Raw genomic sequence first — 23,225 nt, 5'->3', positions numbered from 1 at the left:
GGCCCCTAAACTATGTTCTGGGATGAAAAATACAGCTTCAGTGAAATCCGTTTGCAAATCGGAGTGATAGATTAGAATCTAGAGCCAACGGTACGTTTTCTATGTTAAACCATTACACCATTGAAAAACTGGTTACGTTTGCAATCGAAAGAAAAATGACTATAGTTGAAGAGGTAATGGCCCCTAAACTATGTTCTGGGATGAAAAATACAGCTTCAGTGAAATCCGTTTGCAAATCGGAGTGATAGATTAGAATCTAGAGCCAACGGTACGTTTTCTATGTTAAACCATTACACCATTGAAAAACTGGTTACGTTTGCAATCGAAAGAAAAATGACTATAGTTGAAGAGGTAATGGCCCCTAAACTATGTTCTGGGATGAAAGTTACAGCTTCAGTGAATTCCGTTTGCAAATCGGAGTGATAGATTAGAATCTAGAGCCAACGGTACGTTTTCTATGTTAAACCATTACACCATTGAAAAACTGGTTACGTTTGCAATCGAAAGAAAAATGACTATAGTTGAAGAGTTAATGGCCCCTAAACTATGTTCTGGGATGAAAGTTACAGCTTCAGTGAATTCCGTTTGCAAATCGGAGTGATAGATTAGAATCTAGAGCCAACGGTACGTTTTCTATGTTAAACCATTACACCATTGAAAAACTGGTTACGTTTGCAATCGAAAGAAAAATGACTATAGTTGAAGAGGTAATGGCCCCTAAACTATGTTCTGGGATGAAAGTTACAGCTTCAGTGAAATCCGTTTGCAAATCGGAGTGATAGATTAGAATCTAGAGCCAACGGTACGTTTTCTATGTTAAACCATTACACCATTGAAAAACTGGTTACGTTTGCAATCGAAAGAAAAATGACTATAGTTGAAGAGGTAATGGCCCCTAAACTATGTTCTGGGATGAAAGTTACAGCTTCAGTGAAATCCGCTTGCAAATCGGAGTGATAGATTAGAATCTAGAGCCAACGGTACGTTTTCTATGTTAAACCATTACACCATTGAAAAACTGGTTACGTTTGCAATCGAAAGAGAAATGACTATAGTTGAAGAGGTAATGGCCCCTAAACTATGTTCTGGGATGAAAAATACAGCTTCAGTGAAATCCGTTTGCAAATCGGAGTGATAGATTAGAATCTAGAGCCAACGGTACGTTTTCTATGTTAAACCATTACACCATTGAAAAACTGGTTACGTTTGCAATCGAAAGAAAAATGACTATAGTTGAAGAGGTAATGGCCCCTAAACTATGTTCTGGGATGAAAAATACAGCTTCAGTGAAATCCGTTTGCAAATCGGAGTGATAGATTAGAATCTAGAGCCAACGGTACGTTTTCTATGTTAAACCATTACACCATTGAAAAACTGGTTACGTTTGCAATCGAAAGAAAAATGACTATAGTTGAAGAGGTAATGGCCCCTAAACTATGTTCTGGGATGAAAAATACAGCTTCAGTGAATTCCGTTTGCAAATCGGAGTGATAGATTAGAATCTAGAGCCAACGGTACGTTTTCTATGTTAAACCATTACACCATTGAAAAACTGGTTACGTTTGCAATCGAAAGAAAAATGACTATAGTTGAAGAGGTAATGGCCCCTAAACTATGTTCTGGGATGAAAGTTACAGCTTCAGTGAATTCCGTTTGCAAATCGGAGTGATAGATTAGAATCTAGAGCCAACGGTACGTTTTCTAGAGCCAACGGTACTTCTCATAATGAGTGAACTGGGTCTCTCTCAGGCTGTCAACCTCCCCACCCACACAAAAGGGCACACCCTGGATCTTATATTTCATTCCGGACTTTTAATATCACACATGGATATAAACCCAGTGGTATGGTCAGACCACCACACCATCCACTTCTCTCTGACAGCACCAGCAATAAAACACAGAGGGAAAGAACTCATAAGATACCGTTCACTGAAAGATGTCTCACCCCAGCACGTTCAGAATATCCTCAACTTCGACGCATTAACCAATCATTGCGCAGACCCAGACTCCATGGTCCTGATATACAACCATGCAGTGTCATCTGCCTATGACGCCCTCGCTCCAGTTCGCATCAAACGGTCTACACCACTTCACCATGCACGGTGGTTTGACAGCTCACTAAAGGACCTAAAGAAAGAAGTGCGCAGACTAGAAAGGAAGTGGCGAAAATCTCAGAATTCAAAAGATAAACACACCCTTGTCTCTCACCTGGAAAGCTACCAAAATGCGATCACCAAGAAAAAATCCTCCTACCTATCACAGGAGATCGCAAAGGCCGCCAACAGACCCGCCCAACTATTCCGCACAGTTGATAGACTATGTAATCCATCCTGTCTAAAACCTACTATAACTCCCTCAAAGGAGCTATGCGAGAAATGTGCTTGCTACTTTGCCGTCAAAGTATCTTCTATTCGGTCTCTCATTCAGTCCACAGCACCCAAGACTCATGCAACTAATGGAAATAGCTGCAAAAACAGCCTAACACCCTGGACTGACTTCAAAAGTATTAGTGAGGAAGAGATCTCAGACATCCTCTGTCGTCTCCGCCAGACAACCTGCGACCTGGACCCTGGACCAACTAAACATATGCTGAAATGTCCTGACCTGCTTGGTCCAGCATTTCACAAAATAGTAAATTGCTCTCTGCAAGCAGGGAGGTTTCCTACCTCTCTAAAAGAAGGAATCATCAAGCCCCTTCTTAAAAAACCTTCCACGGATCCAGATGCTATGAGCAGCTACAGACCTGTCTCCAACCTCCCCTTCTTAGGTAAAGTTATTGAAAAGGCTGTCTATCTGCAACTTGAAACCAGGCTGTCAGTAAACAACATCCTGGACCCTCTACAATCTGGCTTTAAGAAACACCACAGCTGTGAAACAGCCCTCATTCAAGTCTGCAATGATCTGCTCATGGCAAGGGACAGAGGGGAATGCTCCATCCTAATCCTGCTGGATCTCTCAGCTGCTTTTGATACAGTTGACCATGAAATCCTGCTTAACAGACTGCAGGAGTACTGTGGCATCAGTGGATCAGTCCTCCAGTGGTTCAGATCATTCCTGACTGACAGAACACAGAGAGTATGCCTAGGACCTATAATGTCCAAACCTGCACCTCTACAATTCGGAGTGCCACAAGGATCAATCCTATCCCCTCTGCTGTTTGCAATCTACATGTTGCCACTCGGTACACTTATCCAACGACATGGCCTGACGTACCACTGCTACGCCGATGACACACAGCTATACCTGTCCTTCAAACCTGGTGGAACAGACCCTACCCCAAAAATAAACTCTTGCTTAGCTGAGCTTCAGGCATGGATGAATGATAACTGGTTGAAACTGAATGCTGACAAAACTGAGGTCCTGTTTGTCCAAAGCCAGTGCCCGCCATCAAAACAGCTCTATCCTAAAGCAACACCAATCAGGATTGGGAATTCAGACATAAACAGCTCCAACCTTGTGCGCAGCCTTGGCGTACTAATCGATGGGGAATTGAGTTTCAGAAACCAAATTTCATCTGTAGTTAAATCTTCCTTTTTTCATCTGAAGAACATTGCAAAGATTAAACATCTGATTCCCCCAGAGGATCTTCAAACCCTAGTCCACGCCTTCATCACATCACGGCTGGACTACTGCAATGCCCTTTATGCTGGCCTCCCCAAAAAAGACCTGCGTCGCTTGCAATTAGTGCAGAATGCTGCTGCCAGATTGCTAACAAACCAGCCTCGCCACTGTCACATTACACCGATCCTTCGCTCACTGCACTGGCTACCAGTAGAATGGAGAATACTCTTCAAGATTGGACTGCTGACATTCAAATCCCTGCACAATCTGGGCCCTGGATACATGAAGGACTTGCTGAAGCTGCACCACACCTCTCACAACCTCAGATCAGCAAGTTCTATAAACTTGGTCACTCCCAGAGTGCACCTCAAAAAATCTGGAGACAGAGCCTTCTGTCATGCTGCCCCTACTCTTTGGAACTCCCTACCACACCCAGTAAAGACAGCACCATCCCTGGAGCTATTCAAATCCAGACTGAAAAGCCACCTGTTTAGCCTGGCATTTCCAGATTTATAAAATTCTTCCTCTGTACCACGATGGTCGGAGCCATGCTTATGCGCTTTGAGTCCCACGGGAGAAAAGCGCTTTACAAATGTTATTTGTTGTTGTTGTTGTTGTTGTTCTATGTTAAACCATTACACCATTGAAAAACTGGTTACGTTTGCAATCGAAAGAAAAATGACTATAGTTGAAGAGGTAATGGCCCCTAAACTATGTTCTGGGATGAAAGTTACAGCTTCAGTGAATTCCGTTTGCAAATCGGAGTGATAGATTAGAATCTAGAGCCAACGGTATGTTTTCTATGTTAAACCATTACACCATTGAAAAACTGGTTACGTTTGCAATCGAAAGAAAAATGACTATAGTTGAAGCGTTAATGGCCCCTAAACTATGTTCTGGGATGAAAGTTACAGCTTCAGTGAATTCCGTTTGCAAATCGGAGTGATAGATTAGAATCTAGAGCCAACGGTACGTTTTCTATGTTAAACCATTACACCATTGAAAAACTGGTTACGTTTGCAATCGAAAGAAAAATGACTATAGTTGAAGAGGTAATGGCCCCTAAACTATGTTCTGGGATGAAAGTTACAGCTTCAGTGAAATCCGTTTGCAAATCGGAGTGATAGATTAGAATCTAGAGCCAACGGTACGTTTTCTATGTTAAACCATTACACCATTGAAAAACTGGTTACGTTTGCAATCGAAAGAAAAATGACTATAGTTGAAGAGGTAATGGCCCCTAAACTATGTTCTGGGATGAAAGTTACAGCTTCAGTGAAATCCGCTTGCAAATCGGAGTGATAGATTAGAATCTAGAGCCAACGGTACGTTTTCTATGTTAAACCATTACACCATTGAAAAACTGGTTACGTTTGCAATCGAAAGAGAAATGACTATAGTTGAAGAGGTAATGGCCCCTAAACTATGTTCTGGGATGAAAAATACAGCTTCAGTGAAATCCGTTTGCAAATCGGAGTGATAGATTAGAATCTAGAGCCAACGGTACGTTTTCTATGTTAAACCATTACACCATTGAAAAACTGGTTACGTTTGCAATTGAAAGAAAAATGACTATAGTTGAAGAGGTAATGGCCCCTAAACTATGTTCTGGGATGAAAAATACAGCTTCAGTGAAATCCGTTTGCAAATCGGAGTGATAGATTAGAATCTAGAGCCAACGGTACGTTTTTTATGTTAAACCATTACACCATTGAAAAACTGGTTACGTTTGCAATCGAAAGAAAAATGACTATAGTTGAAGAGGTAATGGCCCCTAAACTATGTTCTGGGATGAAAAATACAGCTTCAGTGAATTCCGTTTGCAAATCGGAGTGATAGATTAGAATCTAGAGCCAACGGTACGTTTTCTATGTTAAACCATTACACCATTGAAAAACTGGTTACGTTTGCAATCGAAAGAAAAATGACAATAGTTGAAGAGGTAATGGCCCCTAAACTATGTTCTGGGATGAAAGTTACAGCTTCAGTGAATTCCGTTTGCAAATCGGAGTGATAGATTAGAATCTAGAGCCAACGGTAAGTTTTCTATGTTAAACCATTACACCATTGAAAAACTGGTTACGTTTGCAATCGAAAGAAAAATGACTATAGTTGAAGAGGTAATGGCCCCTAAACTATGTTCTGGGATGAAAGTTACAGCTTCAGTGAAATCCGTTTGCAAATCGGAGTGATAGATTAGAATCTAGAGCCAACGGTACGTTTTCTATGTTAAACCATTACACCATTGAAAAACTGGTTACGTTTGCAATCGAAAGAAAAATGACTATAGTTGAAGAGGTAATGGCCCCTAAACTATGTTCTGGGATGAAAAATACAGCTTCAGTGAATTCCGTTTGCAAATCGGAGTGATAGATTAGAATCTAGAGCCAACGGTACGTTTTCTATGTTAAACCATTACACCATTGAAAAACTGGTTACGTTTGCAATCGAAAGAAAAATGACTATAGTTGAAGAGGTAATGGCCCCTAAACTATGTTCTGAGATGAAAAATACAGCTTCAGTGAAATCCGTTTGCAAATCGGAGTGATAGATTAGAATCTAGAGCCAACGGTACGTTTTCTATGTTAAACCATTACACCATTGAAAAACTGGTTACGTTTGCAATCGAAAGAAAAATGACTATAGTTGAAGAGGTAATGGCCCCTAAACTATGTTCTGGGATGAAAAATACAGCTTCAGTGAAATCCGTTTGCAAATCGGAGTGATAGATTAGAATCTAGAGCCAACGGTACGTTTTCTATGTTAAACCATTACACCATTGAAAAACTGGTTACGTTTGCAATCGAAAGAAAAATGACTATAGTTGAAGAGGTAATGGCCCCTAAACTATGTTCTGGGATGAAAAATACAGCTTCAGTGAAATCCGTTTGCAAATCGGAGTGATAGATTAGAATCTAGAGCCAACGGTACGTTTTCTATGTTAAACCATTACACCATTGAAAAACTGGTTACGTTTGCAATCGAAAGAAAAATGACTATAGTTGAAGAGGTAATGGCCCCTAAACTATGTTCTGGGATAAAAGTTACAGCTTCAGTGAATTCCGTTTGCAAATCGGAGTGATAGATTAGAATCTAGAGCCAACGGTACGTTTTCTATGTTAAACCATTACACCATTGAAAAACTGGTTACGTTTGCAATCGAAAGAAAAATGACTATAGTTGAAGAGGTAATGGCCCCTAAACTATGTTCTGGGATGAAAGTTACAGCTTCAGTGAAATCCGTTTGCAAATCGGAATGATAGATTCGAATCTAGAGCCAACGGTACGTTTTCTATGTTAAACCATTACACCATTGAAAAACTGGTTACGTTTGCAATCGAAAGAAAAATGACTATAGTTGAAGAGGTAATGGCCCCTAAACTATGTTCTGGGATGAAAAATACAGCTTCGGTGAATTCCGTTTGCAAATCGGAGTGATAGATTAGAATCTAGAGCCAACGGTACGTTTTCTATGTTAAACCATTACACCATTGAAAAACTGGTTACGTTTGCAATCGAAAGAAAAATGACTATAGTTGAAGAGGTAATGGCCCCTAAACTATGTTCTGGGATGAAAGTTACAGCTTCAGTGAAATCCGTTTGCAAATCGGAGTGATAGATTAGAATCTGGAGCCAACGGTACGTTTTCTATGTTAAACCATTACACCATTGAAAAACTGGTTACGTTTGCAATCGAAAGAAAAATGACTATAGTTGAAGAGGTAATGGCCCCTAAACTATGTTCTGGGATGAAAAATACAGCTTCAGTGAAATCCGTTGGCAAATCGGAGTGATAGATTAGAATCTAGAGCCAACGGTACGTTTTCTATGTTAAACCATTACACCATTGAAAAACTGGTTACGTTTGCAATCGAAAGAAAAATGACTATAGTTGAAGAGGTAATGGTCCCTAAACTATGTTCTGGGATGAAAGTTACAGCTTCAGTGAAATCCGTTTGCAAATCGGAGTGATAGATTAGAATCTAGAGCCAACGGTACGTTTTCTATGTTAAACCATTACATCATTGAAAAACTGGTTACGTTTGCAATCGAAAGAAAAATGACTATAGTTGAAGAGGTAATGGCCCCTAAACTATGTTCTGGGATGAAAGTTACAGCTTCAGTGAATTCCGTTTGCAAATCGGAGTGATAGATTAGAATCTAGAGCCAACGGTACGTTTTCTATGTTAAACCATTACACCATTGAAAAACTGGTTACGTTTGCAATCGAAAGAAAAATGACTATAGTTGAAGAGGTAATGGCCCCTAAACTATGTTCTGGGATGAAAGTTACAGCTTCAGTGAAATCCGTTTGCAAATCGGAGTGATAGATTAGAATCTAGAGCCAACGGTACGTTTTCTATGTTAAACCATTACACCATTGAAAAACTGGTTACGTTTGCAATCGAAAGAAAAATGACTATAGTTGAAGAGGTAATGGCCCCTAAACTATGTTCTGGGATGAAAGTTACAGCTTCAGTGAAATCCATTTGCAAACCGGAGTGATAGATTAGAATCTAGAGCCAACGGTACGTTTTCTATGTTAAACCATTACACCATTGAAAAACTGGTTACGTTTGCAATCGAAAGAAAAATGACTATAGTTGAAGAGGTAATGGCCCCTAAACTATGTTCTGGTATGAAAGTTACAGCTTCAGTGAATTCCGTTTGCAAATCGGAGTGATAGATTAGAATCTAGAGCCAACGGTACGTTTTCTATGTTAAACCATTACACCATTGAAAAACTGGTTACGTTTGCAATCGAAAGAAAAATCACTATAGTTGAAGAGGTAATGGCCCCTAAACTATGTTCTGGGATGAAAGTTACAGTTTCAGTGAAATCCGTTTGCAAATCGGAGTGATAGATTAGAATCTAGAGCCAACGGTACGTTTTCTATGTTAAACCATTACACCATTGAAAAACTGGTTACGTTTGCAATCGAAAGAAAAATGACTATAGTTGAAGAGGTAATGGCCCCTAAACTATGTTCTGGGATGAAAGTTACAGCTTCAGTGAAATCCATTTGCAAACCGGAGTGATAGATTAGAATCTAGAGCCAACGGTACGTTTTCTATGTTAAACCATTACACCATTGAAAAACTGGTTACGTTTGCAATCGAAAGAAAAATGACTATAGTTGAAGAGGTAATGGCCCCTAAACTATGTTCTGGTATGAAAGTTACAGCTTCAGTGAATTCCGTTTGCAAATCGGAGTGATAGATTAGAATCTAGAGCCAACGGTACGTTTTCTATGTTAAACCATTACACCATTGAAAAACTGGTTACGTTTGCAATCGAAAGAAAAATCACTATAGTTGAAGAGGTAATGGCCCCTAAACTATGTTCTGGGATGAAAGTTACAGTTTCAGTGAAATCCGTTTGCAAATCGGAGTGATAGATTAGAATCTAGAGCCAACGGTACGTTTTCTATGTTAAACCATTACACCATTGAAAAACTGGTTACGTTTGCAATCGAAAGAAAAATGACTATAGTTGAAGAGGTAATGGCCCCTAAACTATGTTCTGGGATGAAAAATACAGCTTCAGTGAATTCCGTTTGCAAATCGGAGTGATAGATTAGAATCTAGAGCCAACGGTACGTTTTCTATGTTAAACCATTACACCATTGAAAAACTGGTTACGTTTGCAATCGAAAGAAAAATGACTATAGTTGAAGAGGTAATGGCCCCTAAACTATGTTCTGGGATGAAAAATACAGCTTCAGTGAAATCCGTTTGCAAATCGGAGTGATAGATTAGAATCTAGAGCCAACGGTACGTTTTCTATGTTAAACCATTACACCATTGAAAAACTGGTTACGTTTGCAATCGAAAGAAAAATGACTATAGTTGAAGAGGTAATGGTCCCTAAACTATGTTCTGGGATGAAAGTTACAGCTTCAGTGAAATCCGTTTGCAAATCGGAGTGATAGATTAGAATCTAGAGCCAACGGTACGTTTTCTATGTTAAACCATTACATCATTGAAAAACTGGTTACGTTTGCAATCGAAAGAAAAATGACTATAGTTGAAGAGGTAATGGCCCCTAAACTATGTTCTGGGATGAAAGTTACAGCTTCAGTGAATTCCGTTTGCAAATCGGAGTGATAGATTAGAATCTAGAGCCAACGGTACGTTTTCTATGTTAAACCATTACACCATTGAAAAACTGGTTACGTTTGCAATCGAAAGAAAAATGACTATAGTTGAAGAGGTAATGGCCCCTAAACTATGTTCTGGGATGAAAGTTACAGCTTCAGTGAAATCCGTTTGCAAATCGGAGTGATAGATTAGAATCTAGAGCCAACGGTACGTTTTCTATGTTAAACCATTACACCATTGAAAAACTGGTTACGTTTGCAATCGAAAGAAAAATGACTATAGTTGAAGAGGTAATGGCCCCTAAACTATGTTCTGGGATGAAAGTTACAGCTTCAGTGAAATCCATTTGCAAACCGGAGTGATAGATTAGAATCTAGAGCCAACGGTACGTTTTCTATGTTAAACCATTACACCATTGAAAAACTGGTTACGTTTGCAATCGAAAGAAAAATGACTATAGTTGAAGAGGTAATGGCCCCTAAACTATGTTCTGGTATGAAAGTTACAGCTTCAGTGAATTCCGTTTGCAAATCGGAGTGATAGATTAGAATCTAGAGCCAACGGTACGTTTTCTATGTTAAACCATTACACCATTGAAAAACTGGTTACGTTTGCAATCGAAAGAAAAATCACTATAGTTGAAGAGGTAATGGCCCCTAAACTATGTTCTGGGATGAAAGTTACAGTTTCAGTGAAATCCGTTTGCAAATCGGAGTGATAGATTAGAATCTAGAGCCAACGGTACGTTTTCTATGTTAAACCATTACACCATTGAAAAACTGGTTACGTTTGCAATCGAAAGAAAAATGACTATAGTTGAAGAGGTAATGGCCCCTAAACTATGTTCTGGGATGAAAGTTACAGCTTCAGTGAATTCCGTTTGCAAATCGGAGTGATAGATTAGAATCTAGAGCCAACGGTACGTTTTCTATGTTAAACCATTACACCATTGAAAAACTGGTTACGTTTGCAATCGAAAGAAAAATGACTATAGTTGAAGAGGTAATGGCCCCTAAACTATGTTCTGGGATGAAAGTTACAGCTTCAGTGAATTCCGTTTGCAAATCGGAGTGATAGATTAGAATCTAGAGCCAACGGTACGTTTTCTATGTTAAACCATTACACCATTGAAAAACTGGTTACGTTTGCAATCGAAAGAAAAATGACTATAGTTGAAGAGGTAATGGCCCCTAAACTATGTTCTGGTATGAAAGTTACAGCTTCAGTGAATTCCGTTTGCAAATCGGAGTGATAGATTAGAATCTAGAGCCAACGGTACGTTTTCTATGTTAAACCATTACACCATTGAAAAACTGGTTACGTTTGCAATCGAAAGAAAAATCACTATAGTTGAAGAGGTAATGGCCCCTAAACTATGTTCTGGGATGAAAGTTACAGTTTCAGTGAAATCCGTTTGCAAATCGGAGTGATAGATTAGAATCTAGAGCCAACGGTACGTTTTCTATGTTAAACCATTACACCATTGAAAAACTGGTTACGTTTGCAATCGAAAGAAAAATGACTATAGTTGAAGAGGTAATGGCCCCTAAACTATGTTCTGGGATGAAAAATACAGCTTCAGTGAATTCCGTTTGCAAATCGGAGTGATAGATTAGAATCTAGAGCCAACGGTACGTTTTCTATGTTAAACCATTACACCATTGAAAAACTGGTTACGTTTGCAATCGAAAGAAAAATGACTATAGTTGAAGAGGTAATGGCCCCTAAACTATGTTCTGGGATGAAAGTTACAGCTTCAGTGAAATCCGTTTGCAAATCGGAGTGATAGATTAGAATCTAGAGCCAACGGTACGTTTTCTATGTTAAACCATTACACCATTGAAAAACTGGTTACGTTTGCAATCGAAAGAAAAATGACTATAGTTGAAGAGGTAATGGCCCCTAAACTATGTTCTGGGATGAAAGTTACAGCTTCAGTGAAATCCATTTGCAAACCGGAGTGATAGATTAGAATCTAGAGCCAACGGTACGTTTTCTATGTTAAACCATTACACCATTGAAAAACTGGTTACGTTTGCAATCGAAAGAAAAATGACTATAGTTGAAGAGGTAATGGCCCCTAAACTATGTTCTGGTATGAAAGTTACAGCTTCAGTGAATTCCGTTTGCAAATCGGAGTGATAGATTAGAATCTAGAGCCAACGGTACGTTTTCTATGTTAAACCATTACACCATTGAAAAACTGGTTACGTTTGCAATCGAAAGAAAAATCACTATAGTTGAAGAGGTAATGGCCCCTAAACTATGTTCTGGGATGAAAGTTACAGTTTCAGTGAAATCCGTTTGCAAATCGGAGTGATAGATTAGAATCTAGAGCCAACGGTACGTTTTCTATGTTAAACCATTACACCATTGAAAAACTGGTTACGTTTGCAATCGAAAGAAAAATGACTATAGTTGAAGAGGTAATGGCCCCTAAACTATGTTCTGGGATGAAAGTTACAGCTTCAGTGAATTCCGTTTGCAAATCGGAGTGATAGATTAGAATCTAGAGCCAACGGTACGTTTTCTATGTTAAACCATTACACCATTGAAAAACTGGTTACGTTTGCAATCGAAAGAAAAATGACTATAGTTGAAGAGGTAATGGCCCCTAAACTATGTTCTGGTATGAAAGTTACAGCTTCAGTGAATTCCGTTTGCAAATCGGAGTGATAGATTAGAATCTAGAGCCAACGGTACGTTTTCTATGTTAAACCATTACACCATTGAAAAACTGGTTACGTTTGCAATCGAAAGAAAAATCACTATAGTTGAAGAGGTAATGGCCCCTAAACTATGTTCTGGGATGAAAGTTACAGTTTCAGTGAAATCCGTTTGCAAATCGGAGTGATAGATTAGAATCTAGAGCCAACGGTACGTTTTCTATGTTAAACCATTACACCATTGAAAAACTGGTTACGTTTGCAATCGAAAGAAAAATGACTATAGTTGAAGAGGTAATGGCCCCTAAACTATGTTCTGGGATGAAAAATACAGCTTCAGTGAATTCCGTTTGCAAATCGGAGTGATAGATTAGAATCTAGAGCCAACGGTACGTTTTCTATGTTAAACCATTACACCATTGAAAAACTGGTTACGTTTGCAATCGAAAGAAAAATGACTATAGTTGAAGAGGTAATGGCCCCTAAACTATGTTCTGGGATGAAAGTTACAGCTTCAGTGAATTCCGTTTGCAAATCGGAGTGATAGATTAGAATCTAGAGCCAACGGTACGTTTTCTATGTTAAACCATTACACCATTGAAAAACTGGTTACGTTTGCAATCGAAAGAAAAATGACTATAGTTGAAGAGGTAATGGCCCCTAAACTATGTTCTGGGATGAAAGTTACAGCTTCAGTGAATTCCGTTTGCAAATCGGAGTGATAGATTAGAATCTAGAGCCAACGGTACGTTTTCTATGTTAAACCATTACACCATTGAAAAACTGGTTACGTTTGCAATCGAAAGAAAAATGACTATAGTTGAAGAGGTAATGGCCCCTAAACTATGTTCTGGGATGAAAGTTACAGCTTCAGTGAATTCCGTTTGCAAATCGGAGTGATAGATTAGAATCTAGAGCCAACGGTACGTTTTCTATGTTAAACCATTACACCATTGAAAAACTGGTTAAGTTTGCAATCGAAAGAAAAATGACTGTAGTTGAAGAGGTAATGGCCCCTAAACTATGTTCTGGGATGAAAGTTACAGCTTCAGTGAAATCCGTTTGCAAATCGGAGTGATAGATTAGAATCTAGAGCCAACGGTACGTTTTCTATGTTAAACCATTACACCATTGAAAAACTGGTTACGTTTGCAATCGAAAGAAAAATGACTATAGTTGAAGAGGTAATGGCCCCTAAACTATGTTCTGGGATGAAAGTTACAGCTTCAGTGAAATCCGTTTGCAAATCGGAGTGATAGATTAGAATCTAGAGCCAACGGTACGTTTTTATGTTAAACCATTACACCATTGAAAAACTGGTTACGTTTGCAATCGAAAGAAAAATGACTATAGTTGAAGAGGTAATGGCCCCTAAACTATGTTCTGGGATGAAAAATACAGCTTCAGTGAATTCCGTTTGCAAATCGGAGTGATAGATTAGAATCTAGAGCCAACGGTACGTTTTCTATGTTAAACCATTACACCATTGAAAAACTGGTTACGTTTGCAATCGAAAGAAAAATGACTATAGTTGAAGAGGTAATGGCCCCTAAACTATGTTCTGGGATGAAAGTTACAGCTTCAGTAAATTCCGTTTGCAAATCGGAGTGATAGATTAGAATCTAGAGCCAACGGTAAGTTTTCTATGTTAAACCATTACACCATTGAAAAACTGGTTACGTTTGCAATCGAAAGAAAAATGACTATAGTTGAAGAGGTAATGGCCCCTAAACTATGTTCTGGGATGAAAGTTACAGCTTCAGTGAAATCCGTTTGCAAATCGGAGTGATAGATTAGAATCTAGAGCCAACGGTACGTTTTCTATGTTAAACCATTACACCATTGAAAAACTGGTTACGTTTGCAATCGAAAGAAAAATGACTATAGTTGAAGAGGTAATGGCCCCTAAACTATGTTCTGGGATGAAAAATACAGCTTCAGTGAATTCCGTTTGCAAATCGGAGTGATAGATTAGAATCTAGAGCCAACGGTACGTTTTCTATGTTAAACCATTACACCATTGAAAAACTGGTTACGTTTGCAATCGAAAGAAAAATGACTATAGTTGAAGAGGTAATGGCCCCTAAACTATGTTCTGGGATGAAAAATACAGCTTCAGTGAAATCCGTTTGCAAATCGGAGTGATAGATTAGAATCTAGAGCCAACGGTACGTTTTCTATGTTAAACCATTACACCATTGAAAAACTGGTTACGTTTGCAATCGAAAGAAAAATGACTATAGTTGAAGAGGTAATGGCCCCTAAACTATGTTCTGGGATGAAAAATACAGCTTCAGTGAAATCCGTTTGCAAATCGGAGTGATAGATTAGAATCTAGAGCCAACGGTACGTTTTCTATGTTAAACCATTACACCATTGAAAAACTGGTTACGTTTGCAATCGAAAGAAAAATGACTATAGTTGAAGAGGTAATGGCCCCTAAACTATGTTCTGGGATGAAAAATACAGCTTCAGTGAAATCCGTTTGCAAATCGGAGTGATAGATTAGAATCTAGAGCCAACGGTACGTTTTCTATGTTAAACCATTACACCATTGAAAAACTGGTTACGTTTGCAATCGAAAGAAAAATGACTATAGTTGAAGAGGTAATGGCCCCTAAACTATGTTCTGGGATAAAAGTTACAGCTTCAGTGAATTCCGTTTGCAAATCGGAGTGATAGATTAGAATCTAGAGCCAACGGTACGTTTTCTATGTTAAACCATTACACCATTGAAAAACTGGTTACGTTTGCAATCGAAAGAAAAATGACTATAGTTGAAGAGGTAATGGCCCCTAAACTATGTTCTGGGATGAAAGTTACAGCTTCAGTGAAATCCGTTTGCAAATCGGAATGATAGATTCGAATCTAGAGCCAACGGTACGTTTTCTATGTTAAACCATTACACCATTGAAAAACTGGTTACGTTTGCAATCGAAAGAAAAATGACTATAGTTGAAGAGGTAATGGCCCCTAAACTATGTTCTGGGATGAAAAATACAGCTTCGGTGAATTCCGTTTGCAAATCGGAGTGATAGATTAGAATCTAGAGCCAACGGTACGTTTTCTATGTTAAACCATTACACCATTGAAAAACTGGTTACGTTTGCAATCGAAAGAAAAATGACTATAGTTGAAGAGGTAATGGCCCCTAAACTATGTTCTGGGATGAAAGTTACAGCTTCAGTGAAATCCGTTTGCAAATCGGAGTGATAGATTAGAATCTAGAGCCAACGGTACGTTTTCTATGTTAAACCATTACACCATTGAAAAACTGGTTACGTTTGCAATCGAAAGAAAAATGACTATAGTTGAAGAGGTAATGGTCCCTAAACTATGTTCTGGGATGAAAGTTACAGCTTCAGTGAAATCCGTTTGCAAATCGGAGTGATAGATTAGAATCTAGAGCCAACGGTACGTTTTCTATGTTAAAGAGACTCTGTAACAAATTGTTTATCTTTATTTCTTCTATGCTATAAGTTCCTATGCCTTTTCTAATGTGGTCTGGCTTACTGCAGCTTTTCCTAATTGCACAGTAGCTGTGTTATCTCTGTTATATGATCTAATCTTCTCTCTATAGTCGGCACAGTCAGGCTGAGGCAGTCAGACTGGAATGTGCAGGGCTGCTTGTGATTAGCTAGAAGCTGTACACACCCCCTGCAGGCTCTGTGTGACTAACACACTCTGCTTAGCTGAGCCTATTAGAAGCTGGTTAGTTTGTTTGTAAACACTGCCTAAAACTGGCAATTACAAGCCAGGTTTGCAGCAGAGAATGGCAGAAACAGCACAGAGGGGACCAGGAGCACATAATGAATAGAATGGTATGCTTTTTATTGTAAGAATTTCAGAGTACAGATTCTCTTTAAACCATTACATCATTGCAAAACTGGTTACGTTTGCAATCGAAAGAAAAATGACTATAGTTGAAGAGGTAATGGCCCCTAAACTATGTTCTGGGATGAAAGTTACAGCTTCAGTGAATTCCGTTTGCAAATCGGAGTGATAGATTAGAATCTAGAGCCAACGGTACGTTTTCTATGTTAAACCATTACACCATTGAAAAACTGGTTACGTTTGCAATCGAAAGAAAAATGACTATAGTTGAAGAGGTAATGGCCCCTAAACTATGTTCTGGGATGAAAGTTACAGCTTCAGTGAAATCCGTTTGCAAATCGGAGTGATAGATTAGAATCTAGAGCCAACGGTACGTTTTCTATGTTAAACCATTACACCATTGAAAAACTGGTTACGTTTGCAATCGAAAGAAAAATGACTATAGTTGAAGAGGTAATGGCCCCTAAACTATGTTCTGGGATGAAAGTTACAGCTTCAGTGAAATCCATTTGCAAACCGGAGTGATAGATTAGAATCTAGAGCCAACGGTACGTTTTCTATGTTAAACCATTACACCATTGAAAAACTGGTTACGTTTGCAATCGAAAGAAAAATGACTATAGTTGAAGAGGTAATGGCCCCTAAACTATGTTCTGGTATGAAAGTTACAGCTTCAGTGAATTCCGTTTGCAAATCGGAGTGATAGATTAGAATCTAGAGCCAACGGTACGTTTTCTATGTTAAACCATTACACCCTTGAAAAACTGGTTACGTTTGCAATCGAAAGAAAAATGACTATAGTTGAAGAGGTAATGGCCCCTAAACTATGTTCTGGGATGAAAGTTACAGCTTCAGTGAATTCCGTTTGCAAATCGGAGTGATAGATTAGAATCTAGAGCCAACGGTACGTTTTCTATGTTAAACCATTACACCATTGAAAAACTGGTTACGTTTGCAATCGAAAGAAAAATGACTATAGTTGAAGAGGTAATGGCCCCTAAACTATGTTCTGGGATGAAAGTTACAGCTTCAGTGAATTCCGTTTGCAAATCGGAGTGATAGATTAGAATCTAGAGCCAACGGTACGTTTTCTATGTTAAACCATTACACCATTGAAAAACTGGTTACGTTTGCAATCGAAAGAAAAATGACTATAGTTGAAGAGGTAATGGCCCCTAAACTATGTTCTGGTATGAAAGTTACAGCTTCAGTGAATTCCGTTTGCAAATCGGAGTGATAGATTAGAATCTAGAGCCAACGGTACGTTTTCTATGTTAAACCATTACACCATTGAAAAACTGGTTACGTTTGCAATCGAAAGAAAAATCACTATAGTTGAAGAGGTAATGGCCCCTAAACTATGTTCTGGGATGAAAGTTACAGTTTCAGTGAAATCCGTTTGCAAATCGGAGTGATAGATTAGAATCTAGAGCCAACGGTACGTTTTCTATGTTAAACCATTACACCATTGAAAAACTGGTTACGTTTGCAATCGAAAGAAAAATGACTATAGTTGAAGAGGTAATGGCCCCTAAACTATGTTCTGGGATGAAAAATACAGCTTCAGTGAATTCCGTTTGCAAATCGGAGTGATAGATTAGAATCTAGAGCCAACGGTACGTTTTCTATGTTAAACCATTACACCATTGAAAAACTGGTTACGTTTGCAATCGAAAGAAAAATGACTATAGTTGAAGAGGTAATGGCCCCTAAACTATGTTCTGGGATGAAAGTTACAGCTTCAGTGAATTCCGTTTGCAAATCGGAGTGATAGATTAGAATCTAGAGCCAACGGTACGTTTTCTATGTTAAACCATTACACCATTGAAAAACTGGTTACGTTTGCAATCGAAAGAAAAATGACTATAGTTGAAGAGGTAATGGCCCCTAAACTATGTTCTGGGATGAAAGTTACAGCTTCAGTGAATTCCGTTTGCAAATCGGAGTGATAGATTAGAATCTAGAGCCAACGGTACGTTTTCTATGTTAAACCATTACACCATTGAAAAACTGGTTACGTTTGCAATCGAAAGAAAAATGACTATAGTTGAAGAGGTAATGGCCCCTAAACTATGTTCTGGGATGAAAGTTACAGCTTCAGTGAATTCCGTTTGCAAATCGGAGTGATAGATTAGAATCTAGAGCCAACGGTACGTTTTCTATGTTAAACCATTACACCATTGAAAAACTGGTTAAGTTTGCAATCGAAAGAAAAATGACTGTAGTTGAAGAGGTAATGGCCCCTAAACTATGTTCTGGGATGAAAGTTACAGCTTCAGTGAAATCCGTTTGCAAATCGGAGTGATAGATTAGAATCTAGAGCCAACGGTACGTTTTCTATGTTAAACCATTACACCATTGAAAAACTGGTTACGTTTGCAATCGAAAGAAAAATGACTATAGTTGAAGAGGTAATGGCCCCTAAACTATGTTCTGGGATGAAAGTTACAGCTTCAGTGAAATCCGTTTGCAAATCGGAGTGATAGATTAGAATCTAGAGCCAACGGTACGTTTTTTATGTTAAACCATTACACCATTGAAAAACTGGTTACGTTTGCAATCGAAAGAAAAATGACTATAGTTGAAGAGGTAATGGCCCCTAAACTATGTTCTGGGATGAAAAATACAGCTTCAGTGAATTCCGTTTGCAAATCGGAGTGATAGATTAGAATCTAGAGCCAACGGTACGTTTTCTATGTTAAACCATTACACCATTGAAAAACTGGTTACGTTTGCAATCGAAAGAAAAATGACTATAGTTGAAGAGGTAATGGCCCCTAAACTATGTTCTGGGATGAAAGTTACAGCTTCAGTGAAATCCATTTGCAAACCGGAGTGATAGATTAGAATCTAGAGCCAACGGTACGTTTTCTATGTTAAACCATTACACCATTGAAAAACTGGTTACGTTTGCAATCGAAAGAAAAATGACTATAGTTGAAGAGGTAATGGCCCCTAAACTATGTTCTGGTATGAAAGTTACAGCTTCAGTGAATTCCGTTTGCAAATCGGAGTGATAGATTAGAATCTAGAGCCAACGGTACGTTTTCTATGTTAAACCATTACACCATTGAAAAACTGGTTACGTTTGCAATCGAAAGAAAAATTACTATAGTTGAAGAGGTAATGGCCCCTAAACTATGTTCTGGGATGAAAGTTACAGTTTCAGTGAAATCCGTTTGCAAATCGGAGTGATAGATTAGAATCTAGAGCCAACGGTACGTTTTCTATGTTAAACCATTACACCATTGAAAAACTGGTTACGTTTGCAATCGAAAGAAAAATGACTATAGTTGAAGAGGTAATGGCCCCTAAACTATGTTCTGGGATGAAAGTTACAGCTTCAGTGAATTCCGTTTGCAAATCGGAGTGATAGATTAGAATCTAGAGCCAACGGTACGTTTTCTATGTTAAACCATTACACCATTGAAAAACTGGTTACGTTTGCAATCGAAAGAAAAATGACTATAGTTGAAGAGGTAATGGCCCCTAAACTATGTTCTGGGATGAAAGTTACAGCTTCAGTGAATTCCGTTTGCAAATCGGAGTGATAGATTAGAATCTAGAGCCAACGGTACGTTTTCTATGTTAAACCATTACACCATTGAAAAACTGGTTACGTTTGCAATCGAAAGAAAAATGACTATAGTTGAAGAGGTAATGGCCCCTAAACTATGTTCTGGTATGAAAGTTACAGCTTCAGTGAATTCCGTTTGCAAATCGGAGTGATAGATTAGAATCTAGAGCCAACGGTACGTTTTCTATGTTAAACCATTACACCATTGAAAAACTGGTTACGTTTGCAATCGAAAGAAAAATCACTATAGTTGAAGAGGTAATGGCCCCTAAACTATGTTCTGGGATGAAAGTTACAGTTTCAGTGAAATCCGTTTGCAAATCGGAGTGATAGATTAGAATCTAGAGCCAACGGTACGTTTTCTATGTTAAACCATTACACCATTGAAAAACTGGTTACGTTTGCAATCGAAAGAAAAATGACTATAGTTGAAGAGGTAATGGCCCCTAAACTATGTTCTGGGATGAAAAATACAGCTTCAGTGAATTCCGTTTGCAAATCGGAGTGATAGATTAGAATCTAGAGCCAACGGTACGTTTTCTATGTTAAACCATTACACCATTGAAAAACTGGTTACGTTTGCAATCGAAAGAAAAATGACTATAGTTGAAGAGGTAATGGCCCCTAAACTATGTTCTGGGATGAAAGTTACAGCTTCAGTGAAATCCGTTTGCAAATCGGAGTGATAGATTAGAATCTAGAGCCAACGGTACGTTTTCTATGTTAAACCATTACACCATTGAAAAACTGGTTACGTTTGCAATCGAAAGAAAAATGACTATAGTTGAAGAGGTAATGGCCCCTAAACTATGTTCTGGGATGAAAGTTACAGCTTCAGTGAAATCCATTTGCAAACCGGAGTGATAGATTAGAATCTAGAGCCAACGGTACGTTTTCTATGTTAAACCATTACACCATTGAAAAACTGGTTACGTTTGCAATCGAAAGAAAAATGACTATAGTTGAAGAGGTAATGGCCCCTAAACTATGTTCTGGGATGAAAAATACAGCTTCAGTGAATTCCGTTTGCAAATCGGAGTGATAGATTAGAATCTAGAGCCAACGGTACGTTTTCTATGTTAAACCATTACACCATTGAAAAACTGGTTACGTTTGCAATCGAAAGAAAAATGACTATAGTTGAAGAGGTAATGGCCCCTAAACTATGTTCTGGGATGAAAGTTACAGCTTCAGTGAAATCCGTTTGCAAATCGGAGTGATAGATTAGAATCTAGAGCCAACGGTACGTTTTCTATGTTAAACCATTACACCATTGAAAAACTGGTTACGTTTGCAATCGAAAGAAAAATGACTATAGTTGAAGAGGTAATGGCCCCTAAACTATGTTCTGGGATGAAAGTTACAGCTTCAGTGAAATCCATTTGCAAACCGGAGTGATAGATTAGAATCTAGAGCCAACGGTACGTTTTCTATGTTAAACCATTACACCATTGAAAAACTGGTTACGTTTGCAATCGAAAGAAAAATGACTATAGTTGAAGAGGTAATGGCCCCTAAACTATGTTCTGGTATGAAAGTTACAGCTTCAGTGAATTCCGTTTGCAAATCGGAGTGATAGATTAGAATCTAGAGCCAACGGTACGTTTTCTATGTTAAACCATTACACCATTGAAAAACTGGTTACGTTTGCAATCGAAAGAAAAATCACTATAGTTGAAGAGGTAATGGCCCCTAAACTATGTTCTGGGATGAAAGTTACAGTTTCAGTGAAATCCGTTTGCAAATCGGAGTGATAGATTAGAATCTAGAGCCAACGGTACGTTTTCTATGTTAAACCATTACACCATTGAAAAACTGGTTACGTTTGCAATCGAAAGAAAAATGACTATAGTTGAAGAGGTAATGGCCCCTAAACTATGTTCTGGGATGAAAGTTACAGCTTCAGTGAATTCCGTTTGCAAATCGGAGTGATAGATTAGAATCTAGAGCCAACGGTACGTTTTCTATGTTAAACCATTACACCATTGAAAAACTGGTTACGTTTGCAATCGAAAGAAAAATGACTATAGTTGAAGAGGTAATGGCCCCTAAACTATGTTCTGGGATGAAAGTTACAGCTTCAGTGAATTCCGTTTGCAAATCGGAGTGATAGATTAGAATCTAGAGCCAACGGTACGTTTTCTATGTTAAACCATTACACCATTGAAAAACTGGTTACGTTTGCAATCGAAAGAAAAATGACTATAGTTGAAGAGGTAATGGCCCCTAAACTATGTTCTGGTATGAAAGTTACAGCTTCAGTGAATTCCGTTTGCAAATCGGAGTGATAGATTAGAATCTAGAGCCAACGGTACGTTTTCTATGTTAAACCATTACACCATTGAAAAACTGGTTACGTTTGCAATCGAAAGAAAAATCACTATAGTTGAAGAGGTAATGGCCCCTAAACTATGTTCTGGGATGAAAGTTACAGTTTCAGTGAAATCCGTTTGCAAATCGGAGTGATAGATTAGAATCTAGAGCCAACGGTACGTTTTCTATGTTAAACCATTACACCATTGAAAAACTGGTTACGTTTGCAATCGAAAGAAAAATGACTATAGTTGAAGAGGTAATGGCCCCTAAACTATGTTCTGGGATGAAAAATACAGCTTCAGTGAATTCCGTTTGCAAATCGGAGTGATAGATTAGAATCTAGAGCCAACGGTACGTTTTCTATGTTAAACCATTACACCATTGAAAAACTGGTTACGTTTGCAATCGAAAGAAAAATGACTATAGTTGAAGAGGTAATGGCCCCTAAACTATGTTCTGGGATGAAAGTTACAGCTTCAGTGAATTCCGTTTGCAAATCGGAGTGATAGATTAGAATCTAGAGCCAACGGTACGTTTTCTATGTTAAACCATTACAACATTGAAAAACTGGTTACGTTTGCAATCGAAAGAAAAATGACTATAGTTGAAGAGGTAATGGCCCCTAAACTATGTTCTGGGATGAAAGTTACAGCTTCAGTGAATTCCGTTTGCAAATCGGAGTGATAGATTAGAATCTAGAGCCAACGGTACGTTTTCTATGTTAAACCATTACACCATTGAAAAACTGGTTACGTTTGCAATCGAAAGAAAAATGACTATAGTTGAAGAGGTAATGGCCCCTAAACTATGTTCTGGGATGAAAGTTACAGCTTCAGTGAATTCCGTTTGCAAATCGGAGTGATAGATTAGAATCTAGAGCCAACGGTACGTTTTCTATGTTAAACCATTACACCATTGAAAAACTGGTTAAGTTTGCAATCGAAAGAAAAATGACTGTAGTTGAAGAGGTAATGGCCCCTAAACTATGTTCTGGGATGAAAGTTACAGCTTCAGTGAAATCCGTTTGCAAATCGGAGTGATAGATTAGAATCTAGAGCCAACGGTACGTTTTCTATGTTAAACCATTACACCATTGAAAAACTGGTTACGTTTGCAATCGAAAGAAAAATGACTATAGTTGAAGAGGTAATGGCCCCTAAACTATGTTC

Source organism: Hyperolius riggenbachi, chromosome 3 (genome assembly GCF_040937935.1).
Source record: "Hyperolius riggenbachi isolate aHypRig1 chromosome 3, aHypRig1.pri, whole genome shotgun sequence".
NCBI classification, from domain to species: domain Eukaryota; kingdom Metazoa; phylum Chordata; class Amphibia; order Anura; family Hyperoliidae; genus Hyperolius; species Hyperolius riggenbachi.
The sequence above is the reverse complement of the archived record's forward strand: the minus strand, read 5'-3'. Positions refer to the sequence as shown.